Source organism: Chiloscyllium punctatum, chromosome 41, assembly GCF_047496795.1.
Source record: "Chiloscyllium punctatum isolate Juve2018m chromosome 41, sChiPun1.3, whole genome shotgun sequence".
Taxonomy (NCBI): domain Eukaryota; kingdom Metazoa; phylum Chordata; class Chondrichthyes; order Orectolobiformes; family Hemiscylliidae; genus Chiloscyllium; species Chiloscyllium punctatum.
Genome location: NC_092779.1, coordinates 30,517,672 through 30,531,081, shown reverse-complemented (window position 1 = coordinate 30,531,081; position 13,410 = coordinate 30,517,672). Strand labels below are relative to the sequence as shown.

The window sequence follows — 13,410 nt, the reverse complement described above, 5'->3', positions numbered from 1 at the left end:
GAGGGACATGGTGCAAGCTGGGGTGTGAAGAAGAGATGGAGCATTTTGTTTTCTTGGGCTATTGCAACCTAAATGGTGAAAATGTACACACATTTGATTAGCTTCTCTGTTCTGCTGCCTTTGGACATCACTGATCAACTCTTTGAGTATATGTCTGTATGCATCTTCAGTCCACTTAATCATTAAACAGAAGCTGAGGAGCAAGGTCCATAGCAATTTAATGTTAGGATGCTACTCAAACACAGAAACAATTTTGTTCATGGTGTCCTCAAACAAATAATATAATGGATGGATCAATGCTCTACATTTTGCATGAATTGATTATGCAGTTAGAATATAGACTTATAAATAGTCATTCGGTTGTACAGAATATTGCTGAAAAAGATACGTTAGAGATTTTTTGTTTAGTAATCAGGACAATTCATAAGAATACCAGTTCAAGACAACAGAGAGGAGAAGGCAGATTGTTTGGCCACTGGACTCTAATTGGTAGAGGATTGTTTTAATTAATGATTTAGATATAGATTTATACTGGTGCAAAAACATTGAGTCTTCAAGGGAGAGGGCAAATTGCATGAATTTCATTTTGTAGGTCGACTGCAACTGGGAAAGATGGGTTTCTAAGAGATAAGCAAGATTTTTCTCATTATGTAGTTTGATTAGAATGCCATTGAATTAATTCAATGTTCTTGCAGATACTGGTATTATAGAAGGGATGTCTCAATGCTGTGAAACACTATAGCAATTCATTATTTATTTCAAAATACGTATAGGCCCTTCCGATCTGATTAGTGACCATTTTGCAGATCTTTCTGCCTTACATGGAATTGGCAGACGATGGGAAGTGTGGATGCAAAATGCAAGCAGTTGGGTTTTTTTATATCACTTCAGCTATATAATATCCTGATATAATATCCTAATATAAAGTCCATGAACCTTATGGCTTTAGCTATGTGTTATTCAGCAGACAGCACAGTGGTTAGATGTTCAACGTGACAGTCATTTCTGATTTTATCTGTCTGCCTCACTCCGTGGATCAGGATAGCAGGTTCCTAGCATCGGTGCTTTGGATTTTAGCTCAAATTGGAAATCCACTTTATTATAAAGAATGGGGCCAAAGGTGTAGGGGTTTTTTTTCCACAACAATTAACAACATTTACATGGTTCATCATTGCTTTGTATTCAGATTTTTTAAAAAAATTCATATTCCATTATCTGCTGTTGTGGTTTTGAACCTATGCTCCCAGAACATTAACACAGGGATTACCATCCCAGTGACATTACCATTATGCCAATGCCACTTAAGGTGCAGGTTTTGAATTTATGCAATATTGTAAACAGGTAATAGTGCTTTGCTGCTTCATTTTACAGATCAGTCATTGATTTCAACAGAAAATAAAATTAGGAGAGTTTTAAACAGGTGTTTAATTACTGTTAATTGTTTTCCATTACACTCTAAAAATCCAAGTGGGAGCAGAAGGCTAAATTGGTAGTGCTTTATTGGTTACCATTGGACAAGGATGCATAGGACTTACAAACAAAGTGGTTTGTTACCAAATTTCAGGCATAGTGATTTCAGCAAATGGTTTGTCAAATTTGAATAGTTTTAATATATTCCTGATGCTTTGGTTATTTGGAACTTTATTCCTTGCAATTCTCTGGAAATTCATCTTGAATTTGTGGTAACTCGGGGATGAACTTTATTCCTTGGCATTGTTCCTTATAATTCTCTGGAAATTCATCTTGAATTTATGGTAACTCAGGGATGAACTTTTATTCCCTGACATTGCTCCCTGCAATTCTCTGGAAATTTATCTTGAATTTGTGGTAACTCAGGGATAATCTTCAGTATAGAATTGTGTATTGTGGGTATTTATTTATTAATCTGTTGAGAGATATTACAACTTTCTCAACCTCTATCCACTATAATTATTAACTATTGTGCATGTGAACTCATTGACACTTACTTGGAGACAAGAGACCAAAGACAGCAAATTATCACATATTGTAACTTCGTGGATGGTGATTAGGGTATCATTGGCACTATGTTGTACAGATCACTGGCTTGGGTCATTGAATCTGCTTGCAGTCAGATTCCCTCTGCAAAATGTCTGAGCACACAAAGGCACTTCCCTTTTCCCCCCAGTAGGAGTGATGCGATCCCCTTTCGAAGGTGGAAGGGCAGTAGTGGAATATGGAAGCTGGAATTCACTGCCTAATGATGTGCACACTATCACAGAAGGAGGTCATCTCGCCCATTGTCTCTGTACCAGGTATCCATTGAGCATTAAAACCTGGTGCCATTCTCTTGCCTCTTCCCTGTCCTTACATGTTGTTTCTATCCAAATGATCATCTGCCTTGTTCCATCACTACTATTTTACAACTAATAAGCCAATGTGTTCCCAAGAAATAAAACAAAACTTCCAAAATTCTGGGTCAATCCTGGATGTTGTCAAACTCTAACAAAGAAAGAGAGAGACTAAATAAATACTCATATTTGATTTAGAATTTGTCTCATGACAAATGCATAGCCATAACCAGAAATGCATGGTATTTCCTGCACATATCTTCATTCACTCCTCGATTCTTTATACCTATCTGTTTTCTCACCTCCATCAGAGCTGCTGTCCTTTTCAACCTGGATTAGTTTCTGACTTTGTAAGGTTTTCCATCCCTTTGAGATCTTCATGTTTCTCCAATTCTGGACATTTGTGCATCCTTGATTTCCTTTGGTCCACCATTAGAAACTGTAATTTCAGATACCACTGTTCTGAATTCTGAAATTCTCATCTGAAAACCTTCCACCTCTTTCTCTTCCTCTAAGCTCCTTGGGACTCTTTCCCATTATGAAAGGTGCTATACTCTTGTGGCACAGTGGTAATATCCTCTGAACCCCAGGTTCAAGTCCTACCGACTCTCACCGTTTGTAATAACATAGTTAATTAGAAAATGTAAAGCAAAATTGTAACGTTAGTGAACATTTCTCATTGTAACAACTGACATCAATTTTGGAGGAAAATGCATTAATCAACCCTGCATTGGGAGTAACTTTACAAAATGAGCAAATGGGCAGTGTGAATTTCAATAGAAATTTCACAGTCACTCAGCCAGCTCATTTTCGGCGGGGACGTGGGTTTGGAGGGGATTCCATAAAATAGAACAGTAGCTAGATCACAGTGTCCCATCGAGCCCCAAACTGTCCCATAACAAGGTGAACAGGTAAGACTTCACGAGTTCATCCACCCTGGAGCCCATTTTGGTCACGACTGGCCAATCAATGGTTATCATCCTGGTAAAAAATAATACATGCACCTGGGGAAAGCAGACTGAAGGAGGACAGGTTACTACTTGACTATCTCAGATGAAAAGGCAGAAAGGAATGTCGGTTACCACTTAATGTGGAGTGCCCTCCAAGATGTTTTCCTACCTAGTGACTATTCCACACTCCCAGCTTTCAAGCCCTCAACATCTTTCTTCACCTTCTCGAGGATTCCTGATTTCTTGCCAGCCTGAAACTTCAAACTTATTCCAAAGTCCTATCACAATGGACTTTCTGCTCACGGTCTGTTTGCAGTTCTGGACTGCCACTTTTTTGAATTCTGGTGCTATTGGTTTTGCTCAGCCACCAGTCAGTAAAATTGGCTAACAGCTCTTGAGAGTGAGATTGGATGCGTCACGACTTAGTAAGGCAAGTGCTCTGCTCAGGACCAAAAGAAACCACAAAGTTGCGAACTCTGCCCAGACCATTATGCAAGCCAACCTTCCATCGTTAAGTCCATCTGCAGTCCTCATTCTCGCGGAAAGGCAGCCAACACCATCAAACACTCCTCCCACCCCGGATATAAACTCTTCCAACCTCTTCCGTCAGACAGAAGATACAAAGGTTTAGGCACATTAACCAACAGGTTCAAAAACGACTTCTATCCAGCTGTTATTAGACTTCTGAATTGACCTTTCGAATTTCAAATTTAATGTTGATCTTGCTTTTTGTGCACTTTCTTTGTGACCATGCATTCCTCGCTCTGTTCAAACCACCCTATGATCTTTGCGTCTTTGTATATTATGATCTGCTGTACTGCATGTAAAACAAAACTTTTCACTATACTTAAGTATATATGATGATAGTAAATCAAATCAAATCAAAATTCTTTCCCTGAGTGATGGTGGAAACACAATTACCTAATTAGGAAGGCCACCCTGTGAATTATCACCATGTGACCATCATGGGGGTGAGACCATGGGTGGCAAGTTGGAAGTGAGCCAATAAATTCCAGTTAGAGACAAAAAAAATTACAGATGCTGGAATGCAAGGTAGACAAGCAGGAGGCTGGATGAACACAGCAAGCCAGGCCGCACCAGGAGGAGGAGAAGTCAACATTTCAGGTGTAACCCTTCTTCAGTACCTTGTCAAAGTGATTGAGAAGCTTGACAGCTTCAGAAGGCTCGAGGATTGAGGATTGGAAGTCAGATTCTAAACTATATTAGCTGTGGGTAATATAGTTTGAGTACCTTGGAAGCTAATGAGGCTCTGTCATATTGTGGATTCTTTTAAATTTAAACAGCTGTACTTGGAACTGCACAACACAGAGCTGTAATTAAATGTAAAAATCCTTTAATATTCCACCAGGACACTTCTTCACTTTTCAGTGGGAGTATAGAGACAAAAACTAGTAATTAAAAAGAGGCCATTTTTTCTCCCTTTATATCTCCTTTTAAAAATAGACAATCAAGTACTTCCAGCCAGTGAGGTGGGGATGTAACTTATAAAGGGATTCAAGCTAAATTATGGGACTATGTAGGCTTAGATCTTGTGGTAAAAGATAATAGTGAGGTTAGCAGTGCTTTTCCTTACACTAAATTGAACAGCAGCTTGAAGTGATGGCTCATGTGCAGTTAAATACAGAAATCTGGAAGTCTTTCACCAAGTTTCCCTACTCCTTCAGGAACCTTGTGACACTGACTCACTGCCCAGACCATTATCAAGAGACTCACCATTGAAACACATAGATGAGTATGAAATGGTGAAATTCATGTAATAGTTCCTGACTAAACATACCAGGACACAAAGAGGGTTGTCCGTATCTCTTTCCCTTAAAGTGAATTTATATTGAATAGAGCCACATTCCCTTCAGGTTTTTACCTTTCTTCATAAATGATTTGTTACTTTCTCTCTTGACTCTATCTTTGCTTTCGTGCTCATTGCTTGCTTTCTTGTTAGTGAGTTTTGAGAAGATTTGTGGCTCAGGTTGAGGTTTTGGATGTAGGTTTGCTCGCAGAGCTGGAAGATTCATTTCCAGATGTTTCGTTACCTTACTAGGGAACATCTTCAGTGGACCTCATGCGAAGCAATGCTGAAAATTCCTGCTTTCTATTTATATGTTTAGGTTTCTTTGGGTTGGTGATGTCATTTCTTGTGGTGATGGTATTTCCGGTGGTGAAGTCACTTCCTGTTCCTTTTCTCAGGGAATGGTATATGGGATCTAACTCAATGTGTTTATTAATAGAGTTCCGGTTGGAATGCCATGCTTCTAAGAATTCTCATGCGTGTCTTTGTTTGGCTTATCCTAGGATGGATGTGTTGTCCCAGTCGAAGTGGTGTCCTTCCTCATCCGTATGTGAGGATACTAGTGAGAGGGGGTCATGTCTTTTTGTGGCTAGTTGGTGTTCATGTATCCTGATGGCTAGTTTCCTGCTTGTTTGTCCAGTGTAGTGTTTGTTACAGTCCTTGCATGGTATTTTGTAAATGACGTTCGTTTTGCTCATTGTCTGTATAGGGTCTTTCAAGTTCATCAGCTGCTGTTTTAGTGTATTGGTGGGTTTGTGGGCTACCATGATACCAAGGGCTCTGAGTAGTCTGGCAGTCATTTCCGAGATGTCTTTGATGTAGGGGAGAGTGGCTAGGGTTTCTGGACGCTTTTTGTCCGCTTATTTGGGTTTGTTACTGAGAAAACGGCGGACTGTGTTCATTGGGTACCCATTCTTTTTGAATACACTGTATAGGTGATTTTCCTCTGCATAGTTCCTCTGTGCTGCGGTGTGTTGGCTCGTTGAAACAATGTTTTGAGGCAGCTTTGTTTGTGGATGTTGGGATGATTGCTTCTGTAGTTCAGTATTTGGTCTGTATGTGTTGTTTTCCTGTAGACGCTGGTTTGAAGTTCCCCATTGGCTGTTCGCTCTACTGTGACATCTAGGAGTGGCAGTTTGTTGTTTTCCTCCTCTTTAGTGAATTTTATGCCAGTAAGGGGATTATTGATGGTCTTTCTGGTTTTCTTTCTCTTTCTCACACTTTGACTCTCTTTCTTGCTCTCTCTTGCGCTTTCCTTCTTGCTTTCTTGTTCCCTTTTGTGCTCTCGCACTCTCGTGATCTCCGTTTCTGTTACCTTTCCATAAGCTACTGTTCCCAACCCTGGTCTTTGCAATCCAACCCCACCTCTTCTCCTCCTTATCTCTGTTTCCACCCCTCCAAAGCCTCCTGTGTACTGCCTGCTGAAATAATCAGCCGGTTTGCATGTGAGTTAGAGCCAGAGATATCACCAGATATCACTACACAGTGTTCTATTATTGGAGGCTGCTGATATAAGCCAGGATGACCTTTTTGGTTCTCATGACATCTGGGGTATTAACTGAATTCCATTTAAGACTCCTGGAGGGAGCAGTCGCCCAAATGTCTGCAGAAACTCCTTCAATAAGGTCACTTCAGTTTTGATGACACAGATTCACCAGGACTTCCTTTGACCCATTTCAAGAAAAAACTGTCAAGTCATCTCAAACAAAACTGAAGCAGCCACAATAATGTTGTCCAATTTACCATCCTTGCCCTAAACCTTTCTTAAGCTTAAGTCCTATTTAACTGTCTCTTGCATACACAACACCTTTGTACATGTACTCCCTCTGATTTTTTCCCTCTGCTAAAGCTTTCCTTTGTTCTTAACAGCTCCTTTCTTTACATAAGCTCTGTATTTGTCCACACAACATTTGTATGTTACCATTGTCCTCATTGGTACAGCTTCCAGGTCAAGGGTTGTCAAGTCACATGGACCAAGATAGTTACAATTGATTCACTATTAATGAAAATCCTTTTTAAAAGTGTTGTGAAGCATTCTTGAAACCAGTGGAAGATTCTCTAGACACTTGTTTCCAGGTTAAAGTTCTTCAGACATTTAAAATAGTGATTGTACTTTTCCTATGAATTGAGATCTATATTCTTGTACATCACTGTTTTAAGGACCACTTGGTGTGAGTCTTATACTGTGGATGATGGAGTGGAGAATTTTATTTTAATCCTGGATTAAGGGTGCAGCAACAGTTTCCACGCTCAATGTTTAATTAGCCTCAAAAAGGTTGACAAACAAGCTGTGTGGCATCAACTCTGAACAGTACTGGATGGTGGTTGTACATGGGGCCTTAGACAATCTTCGTGGGATTAAATTGTGACTTACCTTCATGGTAATGCTGTCAAAGAAGAAACACTTCCTTTTCTATCATACCTTTCTCAATCTCCGGATATCTCAAAGCACTTTAAAGCCAATTAACTATTTCTGAAGTGTAATCACGATAGTAATATCACAGTTGAGTTGCAGTGAGAAAACAATGCTGCTCTTTAGTGATACAAAAGGTGTTGAACAACTGAAACCAAAACAGACATTTACCACTGAAATCATAAAGGAAATCTTACTAATTCTTTCAGCCTACCCAGAATTTGTAAGTGGTTTACCACTTTCCATTGTCCATTAGTTGGTGGTATTTCTTTCTCTCTCTATTTTTACCTGTGGTATTTTTAATGGTCATGAACAGAACATGCACAATAGTAAATGCTCTCTTCTTGGCAGTGTTCTGTCTTTTTGTCCTCCTCACACTGGTGTTTCCTCTGCACAAGCTGCCTGCTTAAAATTCCTTTCACAGAGGGAGCTTCACTAATAAATTCTATTTATAGAGAGGGCACCATGTTGGAAACCAAAAAGATCCTTGCATTTATCTGAAGAGCTATTAGCCATTCCTTATTTCTTGTTGTCTCCACAATGTGAGAAAGACCCAGTTTGCCGAGCAGTTTATTTGCGTCTCTTGCAGTTGTTTTTGCCAGTTCAGGCAGCTGTGGGAGCACAATCCAGTCAGGCAGAAATTCCCAGCATGCTGTAACTTCTTGTTACATGAGCTTATGATTGTGCCTCACATTTGCAGTTTACATGTTGTGACACATAGGAGCCGGAATAGGGCGTCCAGTGCCTTGAGACTGTCCCACAACTTAATTTTAATATGGATGATCTGCATTTTAATTCCATTTAGTCCCTTTGGTTATATAACTCTTCTTTGTCTTTGCCAAACAGAAATACATCGATCGCAGTTTTTAATATCATTTGACCTAGTATTACCAGACTTTTCAAGGAGAAATACAAATTTTCCGAAGCATCAGATCTAAAAATGAAAGTTAATAGAACATATAGATCAATTTAGTTATTTGTAAGGGACTTTTTCTGATACTTATGGAGATCTGACATTGCAACAGTGCCATGTCAGGATGTGTTCCTAAGTTTGTTAAACACAATGTCTTTTTGTATTCACTGAATGAAATCCATTTTTTTTCTCGTGGGGGGGAATAGTTCATCGCATTTCACAATCCCATGGAGTGTGAGGGAGTATGAAGTGAGCAGGGCACACAAGTTAATTCAACCTGTGAAGTAAGACCCAACAAAACGTTCTGCAGCCATCCGTTTGACTGCTTTTGGATTTTGATGGCCAAAGTCTTATGATTACAATCTGGTACAGTAACAATGGCTGTGTGTACAGGCTAAACAAAGTCGTTGGCTGTATTCAGTTGTGCTATGTTCAAAAATCAAAGAGAAATGCATACCCTTCATGAATGATGTTTAACTCCACCAAAACTTTAGTTTTGTCTCTGTCTGAAAAGGGATTTTATTTTGAATCTACAAGTTTCAAAGGGCCACCGATTATGAATGTGCCATTGAATGAGCCAGTCAAACAGCCAGATTAAAAATTCCATGGCAAAATATCACAAGAAATGGATTCTCTGGTTGTTTTGTCTCATTGTGTTTGTTGAACTTCACTCCGGGATGAATTTGCCTAATTTCCAGTAATAGAGTTTTGTTAAGTGAAATTTACATTGCCCACTTTGCCTTCGCTTGGCACGACTTTTCTACACTTTGCCTCATGAATAATGCAACTGAATTTTTTGTCAGTGTTCTCATAGAATGGTTTATCCGGAGAGGCTGAATTGTTTGCCACTACTGTGACCTTCAGGTCTCCATGCCTCTGCCACCTTTATCTAGTCCAGTTGCACGGTGGTTCGGACATTGCAAACCAGGAACTTGCTCTTAGGCTGTAGTGCTCACCCTTTCTTGCTGAGCACACAGCCAGAGGAAAGGAACACTCCTTACCCGCTTTGTGCATGGTGAATTGAAAATGTCGCTGGATGGAATATTGGAAAAGAAGGCAGTTCTTTTTCCAGCTGACTGCCACAGGAAGCCTCACAACCAGACATGACCAGCATAGACACAAGTTGTTGTCTGCGTCAGTGCTTTGTGCTGGGTAAGAAGGAAGTCCGAGCAGCAAAGGTAGGTCAGTGATCTTCTGTACTCCACAACATTAGGGTACCACTGTGATTTGTCTGTCACCACACAGTCACAAAGCCAGCAGTCTCTTGAACTCTAACATTGTGCACACATCTCATCAAGGATCAGCATGGCTCAGTATTGCATGCGTCATGTACACTCAAGCACCCTGGCTGCTTGTCCTCCCAAACTACAAACGTTTCCTGCCCTCTGCATTTCCTACTCACCCAATGGGGACACGACACCACCTCTTCCGCTCATGCATAGCAACTAACTACTCTTCCATTCATTTCCATCATACTCAGCAGGAGCCTTTATCTCAATGCAGTAAAACTGGCCTACTCTGGGATGTCTCAACAGCACCTCTTTTACCCACTTGTAATACTGGATTGTTTGTATGTGACTGGCAGGGCTACCTATGGCCTTATCCCCAGACTGCAAGGATGCTGAGACTGATACACTGGTAGGTCTAAATGGCTGATTGACCATGGCCAACCCTGTGGACCAGGATTGGAGGAGTCCTTCATATTGAAGTGGCAGTAGCTCCTGACTGACTGTATTTCCTCTTCACCCAACAAATGCTTTCTCCTGTTTGACATTCCCACTTCATCATCTGCTTGAAGCATATGCAGCGTGATTGCGACTTAAGCTGCTGCACATGTTGCAAATCTGACATTTAAATAGCCTGGTATCACACAAAGATATGTCCACCACATCTGACAATAAATTGTTTACTGCTCCACACCACCACAAGATGCATACATCTCCTTCTGTGCTAAAAAGCAATGCAAACCACAGAGTGGCAGCCTAAAACTAAGCACTGAAAGCTGTGTGTGCTAAGAAAGCAAAACAACCCACACAGAGCCTGGAAATTTAGTGTTAGCTCCCACAACTGCTTTCCTAGTGCAAAATGTGAAGAATCCAGAGGCTGGCAGCCTCCAAGTAGGTGTTAAAGTGAATGTCTTCTAAGCAAGCCAAGAGCCAGAAGATATGTGTGACCATATAACTGCAAAAGCAACATGTATAGGTGCATGAGATGTGTATCCCAGCACATAAGCTACTATGTAGAAGCCTGCAAGTCATGAGTGTCTCTGCACTCTGAAGTGTTGTCTGAGTTGGTCTGAGAGCAAGAATGATGGCATGGTGAGGCTGGTGGTTGGCTGATGTCAACTTAGATGGATGAAGGGTACTGGAGGATGATGACCATGTAGCCTACAGGGTTTTTATTGTGACAAAGCTATTTCCTGATGGCCAGGACAAGTCTTCGACCAGCCACAGCTGTCAGACACCTGCTCTAATTTACAAGCAATGGCACTCTAGCTTCATAGCGAAGGAAAAAATATTGGAAGAAATGGGTTTTTCAATGAGATATAAATGTGTGGAAGTAAGGGAGTCACCATCCATCGACATGATTCTGAAGTCTTCTTTAGATTTTGAGGAAAATTGGAGCTTTTTCTTGTGATGCTGTGAATCAGATTTTTATATCAGCATATTTGTCCAACTTTCTCATTATTATTCATGTCACACCAGAGAAGAGAAAATCACACCCTGTGTACAAGTTGACTGTACGTTACAGCAGTGCTCTTAGATACAAGTGTCTTGTTGACTGTGAAGCACTTTGGAATGCCCTGTGGTCATGAAGTGCTATATAAATGCAAGTCTATCAATTATCTTCCTCCTTTCTTTCCCTGTCTCTGTCTTCCTCTTTTATAAGTTGTGCAAGTTGAGTATACAATGTATGTATGTTTTGATATCTTTTTACTGTAAATCTACAAGCTAACTTTGAAGTAGAAATAATGAGATGATAAACATTAAATCTTAAAGTATCCCACAAATAATTTATACCAGGGTATCACTTAGTTGCCCTTATTGTTCATGTGTTTGCTGAACTGGAGCATTCATGAGTTTTGCTATTTCATGACCTCTTTGTAATACACAGGTAATCCAGTTTTGAGATAAGAAAGGGAACAATGGAGACAGGATGTGAAATGAGTTAACATCTTTCTTTTGTTTTTACTTCATAATTGTTCATAATAAGACTTAGTGAACACAGTAATGTTATGGACCAGACCAAACCCCCTCAAAGCATATCAAGGATCTAGCCTAAACCCGATGCGGCGGTCTGTTCCAAATGTGATTGGATTGGTCAAACTGCTAGGCTTTTTAAGCACTTTGTTCTTACACCACATTAAAATACAAAAAAAATTGGCATTATTTTAACTCTATCAAAGTACTTGAAATGATATATATTTTAACTACTACTCAACAACAGTCCCAGAATAGCAGCATCCCAGAACCACACCTTTTGGCAAAGACAAATTCAGCAAAACAGATTCGCTCACATTCTGTCTCCAGTCCAGAAGAAAGGAAAATTCCCAAATATGAATCTAGCAGTAGAGACAGAACTCTAGCAGTTTCCACTCAAAAGCCCCAACTTAACAAATGAAAGCAGATCTAAAACCCTGGGTCTGTGTGAGCCTGATTCCACCCATTCATGCTTTTTTCGTCTAATTTTTATTTAAAAGTCCAATGCTATTTACTCTGCTTTCCATGCAGCAGACACCTCGGAACCGGGTTTCCAACATCTCTCCAAGAGAAACCGGGCAGAACAAATCCTCCTTAAAGGAGCATTTCATCGCAGTAATGAATTAGAACTAATAGTATTCATGAGAATCAATCTATAAAATCCTAAGTATTCCTTTGACAGGTTGTAGAGAGAATCTTGATCAAAAGGAACAACAAATGTTATGTATCAATTTGGGAAAAAAGAATGGAGAAATATCGTTTATCTCTTCGGTAAAGTCCCAGTCTTTAGTATTGATTGTAAAAAGTTGAGGCCCCATTGCTGATCCTTGTGGCACTCTACTAGTTACTGTTTAACAATCTTAAAATGACCCATTTATTTCAACTGTTTGTGTTAATGATCAATTCTCCATTGATACTAAAAAAGATTCACCTCTACACTGTTATCCCCATCATGATTGAAAGCCTTTGAAAAATGTAAATATGCTATATCTACTGGTTCTCATTGATCCACCTTGATTATTAAATCCTCCAATAACTTTATTAATTTCTGCAACAGTAACCACATTTTGATTGTAAGCGTTAATGGAGTTTGAATATTAGTCTGCCAGTGCAACTAAAGCAGACACTGACGAAAGTATATTTGCTGTTGAACATTACAGAGTATCTCAGTGATAACAAAAAAATGAGATAAATATAAGCCCTAACCAACTATAATCTGCACCCTAAGATTTGGGACTGCTTATTGGGGACAGTACCGGCAAAGGACTGACTGGCCTGTTGTAGTTACGTGAGTGAAAGTCAAGGCTGAGATGTGAGGATAGGAATACAACCCAGTACACATCAATAGGTTTGACAGTAACAAGTACCTTATTGCTGCCAGAGTTTCTTATCTGTCTCACTCTGTATTTCATAGGAGTTTCACCATGGTGCAGTCTAACAAAAGTTTGAAATAATTTTAAAATATTAAAAGATAGTAAAATTGAATCTCTGTGTAAGTGCATCTTGATTATATTGAAGTACTGTGAGTTACAAGATATATGTTATTAAAATGTTTATGAAGGATATCCTGCTGTTTCTTTTTAAAGATTTGCAGTTTGTATGAATTTGATGTGATCCAGAATGCATATGTCTTCCATTTAACAGTACATTTTCTATTGTGTTCATTGACAGAATTTATCTTTAACCTTTTTGTCATGTTCAGCTAGTTCATCTAACATGATTGCTCTTTGTACATTTGACAGGTTCGCAACGAGTTTCTAATTCAGATACATTGGTATAAAAATCTTTTGGTTCCATATAATTTCGCAATCATGCTCA

The 13,410-nt window shown here is 39.5% G+C and overlaps 1 protein-coding gene across 15 annotated transcripts in view; it reads left to right on the top strand.

The window, feature by feature from the left end:
• LOC140464970 (catenin delta-2-like) overlaps nucleotides 1-13,410 on the top strand; it is a 1,239,301-nt gene that overhangs the window by 754,520 nt on the left and 471,371 nt on the right. The window lies entirely within an intron of this gene.